The following is a 19,776-nucleotide window of genomic DNA, read 5'->3' as shown; positions in this document are numbered from 1 at the left end:
TGGGTGATATGATAGCACTTTCACAAAGGATTACATTACTCCGTCTCCCATTCTCTCTGCGTCATACAGTACTCTTTTGCTCTCGCCCAATCCTCACATTTTATAATGGACAATGCCTATGTTGTGAATTGAGCTGCTGCTAGATAAAGGATTAAGACCCAAAGAAATGGAGCTATACGTGCGCACAAGCTTTTGTGGGTGTATGTTTAAGTTAGATATGATTTGCTTTCTTTTGTGAATCAGTATTCATCCTCCGCTGCTTTCACTCTGCCATGAGCTATGTGAGAAAATACATATTACAGGCTAATTATGCAGTTTGGTCTATCTAATCAGAAAGTCATCTCACACATGTATTGAGCAGGGCAAAAGCAAAAGTCCCCAGTAGGAAGAGCATGTTTATAGCTAAGGCACGACGTTGTCAGTACTATTGGTGCCATTACAGAAAGGATGATTAAATGTATGTTTAAATGCCAGGCTATGATAAGGATAACCATTAGTTAATGAAATAGGTTACAATCTAGTCCAAGCTGCTGCCCATTTAATTGCAGTTTGCAACAGCAGGGATAGATGAATGGAGTAGGAGTTTCCTCTGTTACTTCATGTGAATGAAAATGTTATGTTTGGCTTTTAGTGCGCTAATGACTTCATGTGATTTAGCATCAGGGATTAATTGTGAATAAGGTCCTTGAATAATAAAAAACAAACAAAAAATGCAACCCCTTTTTCATACTATTTATCTATGGTATTATTTGAGCAATAATTTAATGTATTTCAATTCTGTAGTCACCTCTATATATAGTTGTTTTCATTGTTAGTGGTGGGGTCTGCCATTTTTTGCATTTGATTCAAATTGCCTTCACATGCACAAGGGATTTATGGGAAAGAATGTATGTAAACCAGCATTGCTATTTTTAAACTAATCTCAATAAAATCAGCATGTTTACTGTGCATTCTCCCACAACCTTATTAGAGCTATATTAAAGGGAAGGTTCACCCCAAAATCAAAAATACATATTTTTACTCTTCCCTGTAGTGCTATTTAGACTATCGATCTAGATTCTTTTGGCACAAGTTTGGTGTGAGAGTGCTGGAGATATTGGCCAAGAGATGTCTGCCTTCTCTCCAGTAAAATGGAACTAGATGGCACTCAGCTTGTGGTGCTCAAAGTGCCAAAAAAAAAACAAAAAAAAAAAAACACTCAAAAACCTCAACAGCAATGTCTCTTTTCAGAGAATCATGACCCAGTTGCTCCAGATAATCCACAGACCTTGATGTGAGCAGCTTCATGTAAGAGCTATTTTCTTTCTATTGAACTACAACCAACCTCTGCTAGCTCACCTAGCACAACTGAGCTAGCTAACGTCAGAGCTCAGCTGACGAGGATGCTATTAATGTTTATATCTCACGCTGTCATGAGCACAGGCCTCTTGTCCATGAGTAGATACATGCTTCCTTCTATGTGGTGGTACAGTTGGCGGGGGACCTGCTGGGAGTTATATTTAGTTTAAGAGTTGCAGGTGAAGGTAACCAACTCCCTCTGCTGTGACCTGCTGTTGTTCAGGGAACTACTTGCATCATGCGCTAAAATCAGATTGCAGTGGCCATTATTTTTGAGTGACTGACTGACTTATTAAAATGTGTTTGTTTTGCTGCATTGTAAACAGACCAGTTGCTCTTCTTTGTACTGCTGACAAAGTGGTGGCTCAAGGAGTGTTTCCACCACTAAGCACAAGTGTTGCCAAGTCAACCACTGGCAGCTCACAAATCCAAACTTTATAGTATAAAAATATACACACATTTGTCTTAATGGCTATTTACAATGCAAGAGACTATAGGGCAAGATCTTTCATCACAGCAGAGTCAGCCTACATAAGGCTGCATATAAACATTATACATTCTAGAGATGTAGGTGTTTTAATGTGTTTATTATACGCTTTGCAGTAGCACAGCTTATAATAAGCACGTCCCTCAAATTGAGTTCATTGACTCACGGATATATTTCACAACAACTTAACTTACTCACCGTCTTCTAAATGCATTATAATTGGTCTTAATTGTATGTTATCAATCATGTTGTCAATAAGTGGTTACTACATTTCTCTTTTTTCCCCTCACTGATAAATCATACTTTATTTCCCAAAAGACATGAGCCCTCACTAAAAACCTTTAATTGCACAACCACAATATCTTCCTAAAAAAGTCAGTGCAAATTCCTTAAAAAAAACCCCACTCCCATGAGAGAAAAGGTCAGTGTGTTCACAGACTAAAAGCTGGTCACTAGAGAGCTAGAAAAAGAGAGAGCGCGGGCTTGATAAACAGACAGAGAAGCCGTAATGACAAAAGCGTAGGAATCTAAGCTACAGTTGACTGTAAATGCTCTCCATTACAATAAATGACTTCATTACAATAAAGATGTGTTCAACCACCCTCTGTGTTTCAATGAGTATGACTGTGCAACGATTCGTTGAAGTGTGCTCAAGTAATAGAGCTTCAGATGCAGCCTGTGGTATTTACACTTATCCTCTCAATGTGCCGGCTCAGGACTGCCAAAGAGTATTTGTACCTGCGCAGAGCACCTGAATATGCACTTATGCGCACACACAGAGACACACAGCTGTATCCCACTGATATGGCCAGTCTCTGCCTTTCTCTGCTTATTAAGACACTGAAGCTTTTAGCACCTAGCAGCACTAATCCTATAGCCTTATGCTCACTGGTACTGGAGCCAAATGGCCTTATACAGAGGCTCTCTCACTCTTCCTCTCCCTCCCTTTCTCACCCTCTTCCTCTGTGTGTGAGTGTGAGCATCTGTGACTGTTTGTGATGAATGGACAAGGCGAAAGAGGAGAGGGGTGAATGTGAGACATTGCACCACTGAGGTCAGTGAGGAGAGAGAAAGAAGAGAGAATGAACAAGGGAGGCAGAGACGAAAAGAGAGGATGGGTGTACGACGGGGTTGGGTGGTGCAAATGTGTGTGTTGGGGGTGTGGGGGGTAGTTGCACATGAATTGCATACAAAAGCACCACATGCACTCTGCCCCCTGCATTTATGTCCTGCTTGTCAGGCATGCAGAGCATGCAATCGCTTACGCACGTGTGTTTGTGTTTCTGCGTGCGCACTGGCGTGTGTGCGTGCATGCGTGTGCAAGGCCGAGGTAGGTTAAACTTGTACTCGTGAAGTGTTCCCAGAAGAGATTAATCATCCTGTGCTGGAATGCAGCATCGCGGTCATAAATCATCACCTGACCCCTCTCTCTCTCTCTCGCTCTCCCTGCCACACGTAGCAGTGGAGTCAGGGTAAAAGGAGTGTCATTGCATATCTGCAGTAAACAAACAGCCAACGGCCTTGACAGAAGTGTGAAAGGTAGGAAACAGAGCTAATTATCAAATACCAGAGTCTGATTGAATTATCAGTCAAATGTACGGAAGCCTCACGATCACAAGAATTTAAAAAAAATGGGAGTAGTTCTGTAAATGAAGAGGAAACCAAAACTATATGTGTAATAGATGTTTGAGCCCACGGAAATAATTCTCTCAGAAGATTTTAGCATAAAATATAATGTCAGCTCTATAAGTTGTACTCCTGGCATGTGAACTGAATCTGAGAATACTGTAAAATCCAACCACATTACCAGACAGAACATTAATATTGTACCGGATGATTTTGCAAAGCCCTGGCTAACATTAAATAACATTTTTTACCTTCAGTGTAAACATTTTTGAAATTATTCATTTCTACAATTTTAGCACGTGGCAACTGCAGGATGGTAAGATCCCATGGCTTTTGCTAGGGCTGCAACTAACGTTTAATTTCTTGTTTTTCCCGGAGAAATAAAGAAACCAGTACATATTCACATTTAAGAGGCTGCAACGAGAGAATCTTGACTTTTTTTTTTTCTTAAAAATTTCTCAGACTGATTAATTGATTGTCAAATTAGTTGGTAATTAATATAATTTGACAGCTAATTGATTAATCAACTAAAAGCTTTATCTGTTAAGGATGCAAACTGTGTAAAGTTAGGTGAGCTTCATGTCCATCCAGCACCACCACACTCACACTCACACTCCAACCTGCTACATTAATGACAGACCTTATCAGCATTTAATGTTGGCATTGAACGTAAACCACGTGACACAATCATCCAGTATGAACCTAACTGATAACAGGAATCCATATATATATATTTATATATATATATATATATATATATATATATGATCTGAATATGCCAAAACAGCTGGAGAGAGCCGTGAGAGCACATTTTGAAGTGTGCATTAAATCTAAATTTATCACTGTGCTTTTTGTCCGAACAGAATGTTATTAATGAATAAGTGCATGCATCTATTCTTGTGAAGTAGCTACTATTCCGCTTTCTAAACAGTGGCTATGTTAAGGACAACCTATTTTCCAGCTGCTAATCAAAGAGAGAGAAGCTGTTGAGCAGTTGTTTTCCTCAAACCTTCAGACCCCCCCCCCCTCCACAACTCTGATTGCAGTGGGAACAGGAAGCTAGCTGGAAGTCAACGCTACAGTGTGCATTTTGCAACCCAGGTAGAAGAAAAGAGCATTCCTTGGTTATGTTCAAGTACATGAAATTGATTTTGTAATATTAAAAATTCAACAGCTGGGTTTCATTACTTTTCTGAGCCTATTCCCTTTCCCTTGTGGAGTGGGAAAATATCACAGTTTATTAAATTACTTCTCTGAAAAGTCTCTGGGGATGCCATCTTAACTCCCGTCCTCCTTCACAAGGCCATTTTAGACTGTAACTAGGCATGTCTGCTTAGAACGAGAGACAGAAAGAAAGAGAGTGGGGATAAGCAATAGAGGGGTGGAACGTACACTAAATTTCCTGAATTCATTGGCTGCCGTAGAGAGTTTGTGGTCATTCCATTGGCTGTGAAAGGCTTGGAATTGAATGATCCCACAAATCATGGGTAGGAGAGTTAGAGTACAGTAAATGGAGAAACCACAAGTTGTATTGCTAGTGTGTGTGCTTGCGTGTCTATGTCCCCCTTAGCGGATATGTCCTCGACTCGGGGTTACAGCAGACCCTAATACAACCTTAGCTGAAGTGTACTCAGAGATGCAAAAAGCCAAGGATATTATGCAGGTTCACCGGCACAAATTATCCTCAAGCATCATCAGAGCATTCCTAAACTACACGTCCTGTCTGAAGGGGTCAGGGCTTGACTCGGTTTATAGGCCGAAGCAATGACTAGGCAGTTTCTTTGAGCATGACTCAACCGGCCACACCTTCCTCTTAAGGGCAGCAGAGGACAAGTCCACTTTTCACTGCATTTCTCAAAAACAGAAACAGAAAGAGGAGGCAGGAGAATTTGTAATTTGTACGGGAGACTTGCCTCTCCACACTGATGGGAAATAGTTTAAAAGGAAAACTCTGCACTGCAGGGCCAACAGATGAAGGCTCTTTGTGGGAACTTTTTATACAAGCTAGCTCTGCAATGTCAGCCCAGATATTCAGTTTGATTCACTGTGGTCTGGAAAGGCTCAACAGGCTTTTTGTTTGCTTTTGCATCTTCAGGGGGAGCAATGGGATTTACAGTGGGATCAGGCCTTACCCAGTTTGCCCTCCAGCAGATGCCATATCAACTGACAGATGATAACCAGCTAACTGGCAAACATGTCACTCATTAGGCTATACCGATATTTTTCACTATTGTCTATTTTCTTGATTCAAACTTGTCAGAAAATTGTGAATTGTATGAAAAAAGTTTAATCTGTTGTCTTTAGATTGTCTAGATAGATAGATAGATAGATAGATAGACAGATAGATAGATAATTGTTAAATCTGCTCCTTTGAGAAGCTGAAACCACGAAAGGTTTGACAGCCTTATACAATGTGGTCGATAAGTCTAAAAGACTTGGTACTAGTCATGGTCCAATGTGCAAGTAGGCAGAAGTATTAGAGACTTTATTTTTACTCAACTTAAATGTGACTAGGAGGCTCACAACAAAGCGCCATGAGCATGTGACGAGGATGAGTTAAAACCAGTCGGTCAGCTGTCAGACAGATGTAGTAAATATCATCCCACTCTGCCATCTCTTCCAACACAAAAAACCCACAGGATCCATGAGCATGGTAATCCAAGATGAAGGCTGCTCTCTACAAGCGTCACTTTCTCTAAAGCACAGCGAATGCCGGGTGTCACACACCACACACATGCGAACACACACATCGCACTGCACTGAGCAGTGTCTCTTGAGCTTCAGCTCCTTGAAAGAGAACGATAGGTCATTGAGGTCACAAAGAGTACATAATGGACAGATGGAAAGAATGAGCCTCAGATTCCATGTTAGTCTGAGAAAAATTGCAGTCAACAATACTCTAATGTAATGACTGAAGGCTGGAGCCAACACAGGAATGTATAAAGACACCAGTAATGTCTGCTAAATGCTGGCTCCAAAGAAATGCCAGACTATTATGTATTCAAAATTGTTTTCACATTAAGTTAGAGTCTCACTGGCTAATTCTACGTCTAATATGTGTCTTGGCGGCAATTTTGAGAATTGTTGTTTCAATAAAGAGATATCCAGGGCTCTATTTTAGCGGCAGTGCATTACATGCTATGATCCACTGTGTTTACCTTGATTAAATCATGCGTAACCAACCGGCTGCCACAAAGTAACCACATCTACTCCTCTTCACTCTTTCTCTTCTCATTCAAAAACACAAGATTTCAGAGATGTAGCCATCTTTCCAAACTGTTTGGCAAAAATTTAATTTGACTTTTATATCTTGATATGTTATAATTGTGATAAGATATGATACTAGAGATGTCATTTTTGATTAATTTTACTTTCCATATCCTGACACCCATTAAAGGAGCTATATGTAAGAAATCTAAAGCAAATAGTCATAAAATCCTCCTAATATGTCACAGAGACTAAGGAATAATGTTCATATAACATACTGATCTCACCGACAACAATAGTACAGCCAGAATATTCGCATTTAAAAAAATTTTTTACGGTCCGCAAATCATGTTTATGTTTTGAATTTGTATTTTGGCCTATTGCGCCACCCACCGCCGTCTACCAGTCACACAGTGACAGTTCCGACTGAGCTACAGCAGCATGGCAAGCGGCGTTAGCAGTGTCCCGGGACATAACATTAGCAGCCGGCTCCTCAGCTGTATCCCGGCAGCAGCATTAGCAACAGAGAAGCCAGACTTGCTCGAACGGTCCGCTGGAAAGCCGAAGATCACAGACGCGGCGACACGGCCCTGCCACGGCAGCCGTCCGTGGGCAAACAAATCAGTCTCCAGCGTGCTGCTGTCCAGCAACCTCGAATCTGTAGGGGAGGGGGGGGCGGACACGACTCGCGGCAGTATTTTGAATTTGAATGCAGTAACCGTTTTGGCCACATTCTTACGTACAGCGCCTTTAACTGTGGTTCATTTTTAAGAGAAAAAAGGCGTAAAATACAAGAGGCATTTCCTGTTACAGGGTTCCTAGCTGCAGGCGAGGGATTTAAGACTTTTTAAGACTTTTTTAATGCCTCTCAGAATGAAATACAATATAAGACCAATTTTACAGTAGTCAAAACTGGAAAAAAATAGACATGAACCAACATCGCCTACTTAAAGTTATGAAGAATTTTGTCCAAATATATTTTGCAACAAAAAAAAAATACTTTTAGGTGATTTTAATGTAAGAGGCATTTGGTAAATTATTTATTTATTTTTTTTCAAAGTTGCCCATTATTTTGAGCTTTTACAATTCAAAATCAGAAAAAAACTGTTCACAAAAATCCTGCTTTCCATGTCTTAGCATTTTTAAGACTTTGAAAGATTGGTTTGAGACATTTTACTACCAATCAAGGCCTTAACTTTAGAATGATGGATTCAATACCTTTAAAGACATTTTAAGGATCTGTGGGAACCCTCTTTGAGTCCAGCACTCCACTGACTCAGTGAGGTTTCACACCGCATTTCAAGGCGCTAATTGTTATCCATTAAGAGATGGTGTTGTAATGTTATGTGTTGCTTTGCTGACAGACAGGTGGCTCGAAACATAGTGCCCACTGCCCTCACTTAGGTCTCTACTGGTAAGCTAACGTTAGCATTGGTCACTTTGCACTGTGCACCACCCACTGGGTGGGAGCTATCTCACTAGCAGCACCACTTATTCATGGTTACCACTGGTAATGACGCCCTGGTGGTGGGACAGCATTGCTGCAAAAAAATGGTGCCCACCCTCCGGTGAGTAAGTGGCTTGATTTTGTGACGCAAAACCCCTTTAGCATTTCTAACTATGATAGCACTGAGAGCCATGCTGACACGGCTAATGGTTTTGACAGAGCTAACAGTGATAACATAGAAAGGGTGTTTGCGACTTAAAGTTGGGCTGCTTACTCACCAGGGGCGACCTGAGGGGAGACCAGAGGGTGGGTCCAGTGTTTCCACAGCAATGCTGTTGGGTCGGGATGGCATTACTAGTGGTGAACGCCGAACGGAAGAGTATTAAAATTAATCTATAGGCCGACATGTGTTACTGGCCAAACATATTCTTAATGGTTAACCAGTTAACAGTTAACCACTGACATCCCTATATGATACAGTAAATTATGACTCTTATTGTGTCGGTTTGATTTGATAGGGTGAGTCAACTGATGCAATCATTTAAAAAAAAGGATTACACAAACCCATTTCCATTTAAAAAGCAGAGGAAGTGATATGTCACATTTCCACAAAAACTTACTGAATTCTTTTTATCAAAACCCAAGCCACAATTCTTCAGGAAACAATGGGAAATGTCATCAACCATTTTGGTTTTTTCTTACACTCTGTGGTTTTCTACCATCTACCCACCAATTAATCAATTACTGCAATTAATGTAATTTGCTCCTTCATCAGCAAGTCTTTGTAATTTCAGCCTCTCAGAAAACCACAGCATGCTATTCCATATGTCTGGGCAAGCTCCCTGGAGGAGTACAATTAATGTTAAAAGTTGAAATGTTGAAACAGAGAGGACAATGGAGCATGAATGGATCAAACTGATGACTAGACAGCCTGAGCACGAAAATGTGGAGAGGGACAGTATGAAGTGCACAACTGGTTAGACACAGTAGATGGAGGGGGGGGGGGGGATGGTCCTCTCTCATCAAAGCCCTTCTGACACTGGTGTATGTCACGCCACCCAAAAGCTGCTCCACAGGAGTCCAAACCAGGGCAGCATAATAGGAATGAAACCATTCCTGCAGCAGTTTTCTTTTCTGGATCTGGATTTATGACACTGTGTTGATTGTGTTCCTGGCTCAAAAAAGCCATGAGCTTGTGAAATGGCTGAGAGGGGTAGTAGGATAGACACAGCAGCCTATAATAGAGCTAAGCTGCTATTTTCTATTTACCAGCACGCACTGACAATTACAGCAACAGTATAAACAATGGCACCCCCTCTCCGTATTCGGTCACAAAGACCATCATTTTCACCCACCTCTCCTCTCTGTAAAGGTCAGTGTTCTTAGTTAATCAGTAGTGACAAGAGGTTGTTTCTGCTTCCATTACCACCTATCCTGTTCTGTCCGAAGTGATAAAATATTAATGCACCCTACAACAGCAGTCTTTTGCTATATTTCAAAAATGATTTTACCTGATAAAATAACAATCACGCCTTCGACTCTATTTAGCCCTGCATCATTTAAGACCTGTGTGTGAAAATGGCTTAAAAACAAAAAAACAATGGAGATTTTAAGCTGCAGGTGTATAAATCTGCTGGGGATAATTGCCTGCTTTATCCTAACTAGCATCTTCATGGAAAAATAAAAAATCTAAACTTAGCCCCCAAGACTAAATTTGATGGATTTAAGGTGTTTTAAAACTGGCCAATGTTGCTATGGTTGCACTGTCAGTGGCAACAGCGCTGAGAGTTTCACACCTTGTTAAATTGCCCAGGTAGAAGAAATAATGTTAACACCGTGCAGCAAGTAGGTGTTTCCAAAAACCAGTCAACACACTAAATGGTAAAAAGCCCAAAAAAATAACAGGCACTTTACAGCCTCTCAGGTAATTATACCTGAGAGATATATAAGCAGCTTTTTTGTTATGACATCAGATAACATGCTGCAATGTAGTTATCATTGACAGAATTTGAAACAATGAACACAATGGTGCCCATTTTGTGGTTGAAAGGGACTTTTGGCTCTAAATCGGTGACAAAATTGCAGCGGCCTAGTCACAAACATTCAGCCCACTATGCTGGTTCATTATCTAACACTGAGTGGGTTCTGAATTGGTTGGGAAGGACAAAATGTATTAACTGGGTGCTCAGTACCAATATGGGTCACGCCTGTAGTGTGAAAATGGCATTAGTAAAATTGGACCCTTGAGGCTTTCTAATGCTGTTTTCCATCTGTTTGCATGTGTGAATGTGGACGGTCCTATCTGCACAATGCAGGACAACACAGGGTACCACTGACCTCTGAGCAGCCCCGCAGCCCTGGCAGCATGTGTTTATTTGATGCGCGTGCATGTGTGTGTGTGTGTCCGTATGCGTGTACGTATGCATTAGGGTTATTGTGTGAAGCCTTCAGTCTTTAATCCCCTAATCTGCTGAACCCTGGAAATCACTGCAGTCATCTGTCAGATGGGTCAGAGCGGGCTGCTGGGTTCAACACAAGCACACGTATGCACACAAACAAAAACACACACTCAATGATGGTCATTTATTCAACAGGGCCAGCCTCATTTCAGTCTAATGAAGATTGATGCTGCTCTTTCCAGGCCTCACAGGTGTTGCAGTAAAATGTATGTATAACCCACATAGAAGCAGAGAGAAAGAGGAAGGAGATGAATTAAGGCAGAGCTTCACTCTCTCATCATATTCACATGTGAATTAACGAAATATCCATAATGCACATAAAAAGTGTGCGTGTCTAAAAGTCAATCTACGCAACATTTCCATGGTAACAGCACAGAGTTAATCTTATTGAATAGTTGCGAAGGTCCAACAAGGACATGGACTCAGAGAATCCGTATAGTGCTCAGACCCTTGAGTCAAGTCTAAACCTCTCAGGCCTGTTTGTAAGTGTGTGTGTGTGTGTTGCTATGCCAAATGGGACACCCTGAGGGCTTGTCTGAAGATTGTGGTTGACACGGCCTGCTGCTGTCCAGTGTGAGCTCCTATTAGCACTTAAGACCGTTGCTCGCTACACATATGCACACACACAAACACACTGGTGGTCATAATTATGCTTGGCAGGTTAAAGACTGACGGTGGAGTTGGTCCGCGTGAATAAAACAGTCATGGCTAAAGTACGCTGTGTGCACTTGCTTCCATATGCATGTATTTAAATGTGTGTCAGTAATGATTGCACGCCAAACTGCGGGCTTTGCTTTCTTTCTTTTTTTTTTTTTGGATTTATGTGCCCCTGTCAAGAGCTCAAGACGGAGGGATGGAAAGTGGGAGAGAGATCAAAGAGCGTGAGAGATCACACAGACGCAGGCAGGCTTGAAGAGAGCTAAAGGTGGAGGAGGAGATAGAGGGGCCACAGAGAGAAACTGTACCAGTTAGATTGAAGTGTGAATCTCAGCAGGGTGTCTCATCATCAAGATCTGCATGGCATCTGTGTGTCTCTGTGTGTTTTCATGTCATAAGGTGCTGACGACTGCCAGGCTGTGGGATCTACAGCTGGTGTGTGGGCCTTCTCCCTTGACACCTTACTTGATACACAACCGACTCCAAAAGTTTTTCCAATGCGCCCTGAAACTTATTGCAAGCATATGGCGCCAAACCCTTAACTAAGAGTCACACTCGTGCCCGATGAATATTCCTTCCTGAGTGAATGACTTCCTGTAGTGTTATGGTCCTCTCTGCAGCTCGAGGGAAGCCAGCTGGGCTGTGGCTTTCAGCCTCTCTGTGTCACTAAAAAACACAGAGCATGGCAGCAGAGGAAAGATTATTAGAATTCAGGACGACACGCACGCACCTACACTGCCTGGACCTTTGATTTAGTCCTCCAGCAAAGCACAATACCATGCATTATTTCTAATCCAATACATGGCAGCATGTGAGCAAGTTGGTGAAATATTCATGAATACAAAGACGGCAGAAAATATAAATTGCAGTGTAGAAATTGGTGCGTTTGAGCAGATTAACTCGTGAAATGTGGAGAGGCAGGAGCGCGCGGGCAACAGCCGCGGCCGCGCTGGATGCGACGCAGAGCTGTGGCCGTCCCGAGGAGAAGAGGTTGTGCGGTAATGACAGGTCAAGCAGCCAATTAAAGCCCACCAGTAACTCCATCTTTGTCATGATGACGAAAAAGCTTTTTTTTTTTTTTTTTTGAAGGGCAAACTCACTTTATTACGCATGTACGGCGAGAGATGAGATGAGGATGCTGCGCTGCGGTAGCCATAAACGCGTCGGACGGGATCTAAAAGGTTAGCCGAGCTGCTGCCCCTCATCACGACGGCTCATGACGTGCCATCTTGACCCTATAGAGCAAGAAAGCTCTGCACAGCCAGGACACGTGTGTTTTTTTTTTTTCCCACAGATATCATAATGTGTTGGCATGCCGCGCAGATGTGTGCAAACCTCACACACTACAAACTCCATAGCGATCCATGTAAGGTCATCCCTGCCCAGGGAACTATTAACAAGGCAGATGGACATTATGACACACACAAATGGCACTGCGGACACGCGAAGGGAGCCCTGTGTCAGTGTGACCAATGCCATGTCAAGTGCACGCTCACTCGAGAACCACAAATGTTATTCCGATAAAAGGCACCTCAATGTCACCGCTCCGCGCTGCCCTCCCCGTCCTACTTGCCACAACAACTGATGGTGCACGCACACATACACACACACATGTGGCGTTTGTGGTCGCACAGGCTGCTGTGTAAACAACAGGAGCGCGTAAGCATCGTTTCCATATGAATATATTTGAAATATCACCCACCTTTTTTTCTGTCCAGCTATGCGCGGCACTCACTGCATAATCCTCCTTCTTCAACTTGAACTTTTTTCCTTCCCTCCAATCGAACAGCCCGGAGCTACTTGACACTTGTTTATTGCATACTTTTCTTTGCCCTGTCTGTCCTGACAAGCAGCTACTGCACACAGCGCGAGATGAGAGCACGGGGGGTGAGCTGATGGAGAGGAAAGGCTATAAGCCTCCAGTACAACATCTTCACCAAACCGGGGGGATCAAACGGTGCAATCCATTTCGCGGTGATGGTCGTTATAGGGAGCAGTGCTGACTGGGAAAAACAGAAGACACGGACTCCAAACCGGACGAAGGCAGCTGTGCGCAAACTGCACGTCTTCAGTTGATTCTCTCTTCAGACCTGAGAAGCGGCGGGCAGGCAGGCGGGCATGCTCTGAACGTGAGCGACGGCCGATCGGTTAAGGCTGCGCGCGGCAGCATCCAGGGAGCGACCATCCACACACAGTATAGAGGAATGACCGAGGCTCGCGGAGCGCGCGTTCACGGCCAAAGCCGAGTCAATGGTCATTATCAGTGCATGTGGAGGGTAATCCACTGTGGACTGGCTGCAGCTGCATCCCGAGGGGATGACATGCGGGGATCAGCTGCAATTAAACAATTAGAATTCAAAACTGGAATATATGCTATTATAGGTCATGCTTAACTGGAGATCACTGCAGATTCAAATGCAAAAAAAAGAGCATTGTATCATTATTCTATAAAGATATATTGCCTGCTATTTCATCATGTTGTGATACACCACTGAATATTATTCTATGATCATTTACATGTACTGTATTAAAGGAATAAAAGGTCACTTCCATTATGCCAAATGAGCCACAGCAGCGTTGCCACATATATTTACAGCCTAACCGGCAAACTTGACTCTGGCTGTATTTTCCAGAGCTTGAACGCGCCTGCTTTGGGTGTTAGTACCCTCCTTCTGCGGCCTGGCGCTCATTACAGTGGTCCTCATGCATCTCTTTTTAAACAGTGCACCCACTGCACTGCAGGCTACTGTTCACATTAGCACACTGCCTAATAGGTTTTCTCTGTATTAGCAGCAATAGAAAGGTGCAATAACAGAAGCATGCAATTATGCACCATAACTAGGGAAAACATTGTTAACAGTTACCCTACTGCCTCTCACTCTCCAAGCTGTAAATGCATATTTCCCAATGGAGGTATGATAATAACGCCCGCTTATTTGAAAACACCTTGTAAGGAGAACCTTGTGGCTCTTTTGATAAAGATTTCATTTCAGAGGCATTTTTATGCATAACTGGGGATTGGCAGGGGACATAAAACTCCCACTTCTGGCTTTATTTATTTATTTATTTATTAACTCTTTAATGTCCACCACGGATATATTGATTAAGACAAATAAGGGAGTCGGATTATGGGAGGAAACCTCGACGTGATTGGAATCCGCAGATGGCACAGTTAAACCCAGAGCGAAGGGTGAAGGGGAAGAGGAGGGAATCATCGGATCTCTTGTGGGTAACACAGGTGCAGTACAAGATGAAAAATGCAGATGAGGGGAGGATGGCGTACTGAACCATTTTTAAGTCCCCCAGTGATAACCTAAAAAAACAGCTTTGACTTGGGCCCACGGTTCCCCATTCTTAATCATGCAGGTGCAGCTTGTCCGGAGCTTTAAAGTTCCCCCTACACTGTCCATTGTTGAGTTTTGTTTTCTTTAAGATAATGAGCTGAGCATAGCTGCTTTAAGGGACAACATAAGCTTGTTGTCAAAAAATGTATCACTGCTTGCAGTCATTAGTTTCCCCACTCATATAAAGTGTTCCTCTACGAGAATAACAATAATAAAAATATACAGTGCTGACATTTCCCAGGGTGTTAGTGGGGATTTGGGGGTAATGATGTCAGCAGAATTAAATCTGTCCTTTCCATCCGTCTGCACTTAAGTCCTTGCATATGGGCACACACCTAGAGATTAGCCCTAATATGTCCTATAACAGGCCAACACTTAGCCCACGAGCATAGATGTGGAGACTGGCCAGTGAACAAACCCAGATTAGATCGCCCAGAAGCTGCAGCTACGGGTGGCTGACCAGCACATTGCTCATCGGTTTAAAATCGACCTCCGAGTAGACAGCCGCCAGCTTCTGCCTACAGGCTACCCGTGTTCCTCCTCCTGCCATAATGTAGGATCAGTGATGGCAATCCCCCACCCTTTCTTTTAACACATTAGGGCACATAAAGGGCCTCCAGTGGCGTCTGCAAATCCACATTTTTCTTCTACTTGTCAATCAAATTGTTTGTCTTCCTTTAAAGCAAACTTTGACAATCTTTTGCCAATTAGTTGGCAGCTAGGTTCCATTTCTTACATACCCGGCCTTTCCATCCTGTCCCTTTGCCTTGTGCCATAATTAGAAACCGCCATGTTAAAAAATGATGGATCATCATAAAATCTGACCCCTTGGATGAATGTGTTGCTCGAGACTTGCTCAAATGAGGAAAAAATCATCCTGAGGCGAGTTGTCAGATGGTAGACGTGTAGATGAGTTAGCTGACCTTTCTCTATCACGAGCCAATATTAGCACAAGCCATTATAACCTATCAAAGCCTAATGCTTATAGCCAATGCTCAGGGGTCCTGGAGCCTCGCAGCACTCGGGTTGAGAATTGCGTTCCCGGCCTTATCTCCACCATTACAGGCTGCACAGTGTCAGGGGCTCGGGTTAACCTTGTGCAATGAGTTCTCTCGCCCATACATCTATCATCATATCATATCCGGGGGTTAACCCTCCCTCCAGAGTGTATCTGTAGGTGTTGTGGGTGTATATGTGTGCCTTGCTAACACTGAGGAAGAAGATGCATTGTGCTGTTGATTATATAATCAATTCCATTAATTCTCAAAATGCAAATTAGCTAATTAAAGGACCTGAACTTATAGAATTACCACTGATTAGCTGCCTAAGCACTACAGCTGCCCCCTGGATACACCCTTATTAAGCTATATTAATGCTACCTTTTTCACTATTGCACCAATATAATACATGAATTATAGCTATTCAAAATAGTATAAAAAGAGCAAAAGAAAACCTAATATTAGGCTGCTTTCAGTCAAACAAGATGAGCAAGAAGCAGCAGTAGCATTCAGAGAACCAGGCAGACAGTTTCGTTAGCCAATTTGTGCTCACACTAACCTTTGCTTCCTAAAAAAACGAAGCTGGTTATTTAAAACCATATTAACAGGCGGCTTTCAGGCGTTTCTTTCACTCGCTTTTTCTCTGTCTGTCTGCATGTTTGTCTCTTTAGTAAATAAAGCTTTGACTTTGTATTCCTGCTCCCCTCATTCCTCGTTTCTCTCATCTCTCCCTCGGAGCTGTAAGTGCCCCCGCTGTAGTGGGAGCTGGCTGATGTGAGGCAGTAACAGGTACATCGGGGAGTAGGAGAGAGTGGTGGAAGTGGAAGGGAGCTGGCTTGGCTTGGCACGCAAGTCTGCCGAAATTACATCAAGCAGCGGGGGGCAAATGAGCATTTACAGTATATGTGAGAGGTAGGCGATATGTGTACGTGTGCGTGCACGTCCACGTGTGTGTTTTCGGGGGAAGCATTAGATCCATCGGCATGTCTAGAAGCTTACAGGCAGCTTACAGAGCAGCGGGGGGTTTGTGGCAGGGGGTAGTGGAGAGGGAGGGGACAGGGGTAAGACGTGAGTGGAGGGGGGTGTGGAACGCTGGAGGGCTTACAGAGGAATAGGGCACAGCTGGTTTTTAATTGAGTCTCCCCCCCTACTACACAGCGTGTGTGTGTGTGCACACAAACACACACACTCTTATTTTTACTCAGCAATTTCCCAGCTGATGGCTCAGAGGAACTAAACACTTCGGTATGGCAGCAGCCTTCATACGAAACCCTCCACACGGGCTCCGTTTTGGTGGTGTGACTGATAAAGCCCTCCACCAATCAAGGCCCTTGACAGCTGCATGCTCCCATGAATCTTAGCGCTCAGTCTCAACACGAGCCGAAACAGACTGCCTCCTGCTTTACCTCAGCTTGTGATCTCAGCTGGGAGGACCAGTCACACACGAAATTCAAACTTTCTCTTTTTTCCCCTGATTTTTATGGCTAGTTATGAGATATGGCTCAGCATAATACATCATTTGAGAATTCTTTTTACAAGAAGTTTGTGATATATTCTTTTTATTTCTTCTCAAGCAATTACATGGTCATTTACTTTAGTATTTTTTATCACCAAAAGTGATTTAACATTATTCTAATTTTTCATGCAGTCCACAGTCAGAGCTTAATCTTTACCCCAACACCACTCAACCAAAAAATAAGGCTAATATAGTCATTTGTAATATTCTGACCAAATACATTTGAGCTACGCTGCATTCCGAAGCCAAAACACATTAACTTTACATTTGGTTAAAATAACACATTTTTTATGCCATAGAAATGTAAATTTCAAAGAAAAGAGCCTTTAAACTTTGCATTAACTACAGAGCAGAGCTTAAAACCAGACAAACTGCAAGAACTGGCCTCTGGTGTGGTTATCTGTCGAGCCCATCCCAGTCTCTCTTTGAAGTCGTCAAAATCCCGTGCTTGGGCAGTATATTGCTGTTGAAAAAAGCCTTCCTTTAATGCTGGCGCGATATGCGGCCGGTCGCTGTTACAGTTTAACAGCACCCGTGGGCGTCTTAGGGAAATGTGGTGGGACAAAAATGAAAAGTTAAGGCGGCAAAAGTCGGAGTTGGGCAGGCCAGAAGGTGGATGGGTCCAACAAACATCAGCTTTCACCTGGGAGACCATTGTTTGTGTCCCGTAAGATTATAAAGCCACACCCTGTTCTTTTCTCCTAAACCTAACCATGTGTGTTTGTTGTTGAAGGGAAAAAAAAACTGGCAAATTGCGATGTTGTATTGACATAGTGTGTTTATTTTGAAAGAGACTGCATATAAACTGTAAATATCCTTTGAAAACGGAAGTGTATTTTGAAAGAAGACGATTTATGTAACAAGTAGAACTTGACCCAGTGACCCAGAACATCAACCACCAACAGGTCCCTTTCACGTCGTATCTAGACGTGGAAAGTCCATGACCAAATGTCGATATGTGACGAGGTTGGAGTGAGAATGTGTTGGTAAGTCCTAGAAGCTTCCGTCAAACCTTTTTTCACCGTCTCACGGATTAACAACCTACTAGACAGCTAAAACAAGAAAGCTAAAATAAGTCAGTGCCAGCTGGTGAGATAGCCACAGCTAGCTTGAGTTAAAGCTAAATTTATTTACTGATATTTCCCTGGCTGTTGACTGAAGAATATCTATTTTCATGAAGTTGGTAATTTAGCTTTTCAGTCCACATAACTAAATGAGACAGTGGCTTAATCCAGCCTTGATGAATGAAAAATAAAGTAGTTTGACTCCCGCTAAAGGTGACTAACTTAGCAGTGTAGCAGTACCTACCATCTCAGCTTTTTACTTTGGTTCCTTTAATTCACATCTGTATCTATAAAAATGTGATGTATATTACAGTACTGAAAATGTATGTTATATGTTGACAACACTGAAAATGTATGTATTTCAATATAGATGTTAGCATTAGATGGAAAGAAAGAGACATGGTGAAACCTGGAAACATTAAACATCCCTATGAACTATGGATTGTAAATTTGTAAACAATGAAAATTAAATTTGCAGGGCTCACTAAAAGCTTGTTATTTCAGCCAGAGGCGATGACTCACACCCTGCATCACACAGAGTGCTGTGCGCCTGATGCACGGTCCCATCGACATGCATTGGGTCATCTCTGCACTTTTGGATAAGTAAACAAAACTGTACTGAAAGAATTGTTTATTCACCTAATCTTTGCCTTAATCCCAAGATTAAACCTACAGAAGACCTCGTACCTGAGTTTGACTTCAAACAGAGATGATTTTTTATATTTTTTTTGTGGTCATTGATTTACAAAGATACACTTTGCTTCTTTTACTGCCATGGATGCAACCGCAACTAGGCTTTCCTACGGATTTTCAATTGACTTTACTTGACTGCAGATAAATTAAAAAAAATATATGTACAGCTAAACATGGACTAAATTATGTATTAAAAAAATCCTAACGTGGTTGTCTGTATTCTGATATCAATGCATTGCAGTATCTTGCATTAGTAGATGCTCAGCCCAAATGGGCTTGCTGACAGCCGACCAGTTTCCATGAACACAGGTCAGAGACCAAATACATAAGTTGTAGGATAACAGCAACAGTATAGTTTCTGTATTGGTATGCATCAGATAAACTGATCTCATATTGTACGTGTATTATTCAGTCTTGTTTGCCTAATTTCCCAAGCTTTAGAAACAAAACTAGTCCATACTCTGCCAGTCCAACTTCCAGAATAATGCAAGACTTTTGTTCTGCCTTCTTACAAATACAGGTTATCATATAAAGTGGAAAACTCATGAACCTGCCTTTAGAGCATGGGCTACGACGATCACAGAGTGGCTGAAATGCACACTGCGATGTCCTGCAAAATAACACTCATCCAAGTTTCTAGGGAGTCCCCATACTGTATGATAAAAAAAAAAGAAAAGAAAACAGCATTTTGTATATCAAGTTATCAGAACCTCAGATACAGGCCTATTTTCCAACTTTGTCTCCCACCGTTACTGATGTAAATCAGCCTTGAGTGTAAACGCATCAGCAAACATTAACAGCTTAGATTAAGTTGTTGTATAGTGTTGGCCCATGTGATAAAAAAGACCCATCAATCCATATGGAAGTGATAGCAAGTTGCAGTCCGTTGTTTAGATTTTTGACTGTGGAAATACTTTTATGTTTACATGAACAGATTGCA

General features: G+C 42.3%; 1 protein-coding gene across 4 annotated transcripts in view; it reads right to left on the bottom strand.

Annotated features, from left to right (window-relative positions):
• tenm2a (teneurin transmembrane protein 2a) overlaps window positions 1–13,443 on the bottom strand; it is a 237,722-nt gene extending 224,279 nt beyond the window's left edge. For all 4 annotated transcript variants that reach the window (XM_049585907.1, XM_049585908.1, XM_049585909.1 and 1 more), the window contains exon 1: window positions 12,924–13,443. The gene's annotated coding sequence lies outside the window, so the exon portion shown is untranslated. The remainder of the gene's footprint in view (window positions 1–12,923) is intronic.
• Window positions 13,444–19,776: the final 6,333 nt, after the last annotated feature.

The sequence above is a fragment of the Epinephelus fuscoguttatus genome, linkage group LG9 (genome assembly GCF_011397635.1).
Source record: "Epinephelus fuscoguttatus linkage group LG9, E.fuscoguttatus.final_Chr_v1".
NCBI classification, from domain to species: domain Eukaryota; kingdom Metazoa; phylum Chordata; class Actinopteri; order Perciformes; family Serranidae; genus Epinephelus; species Epinephelus fuscoguttatus.
The sequence above is the reverse complement of the archived record's forward strand: the minus strand, read 5'-3'. Positions and strand labels throughout refer to the sequence as shown.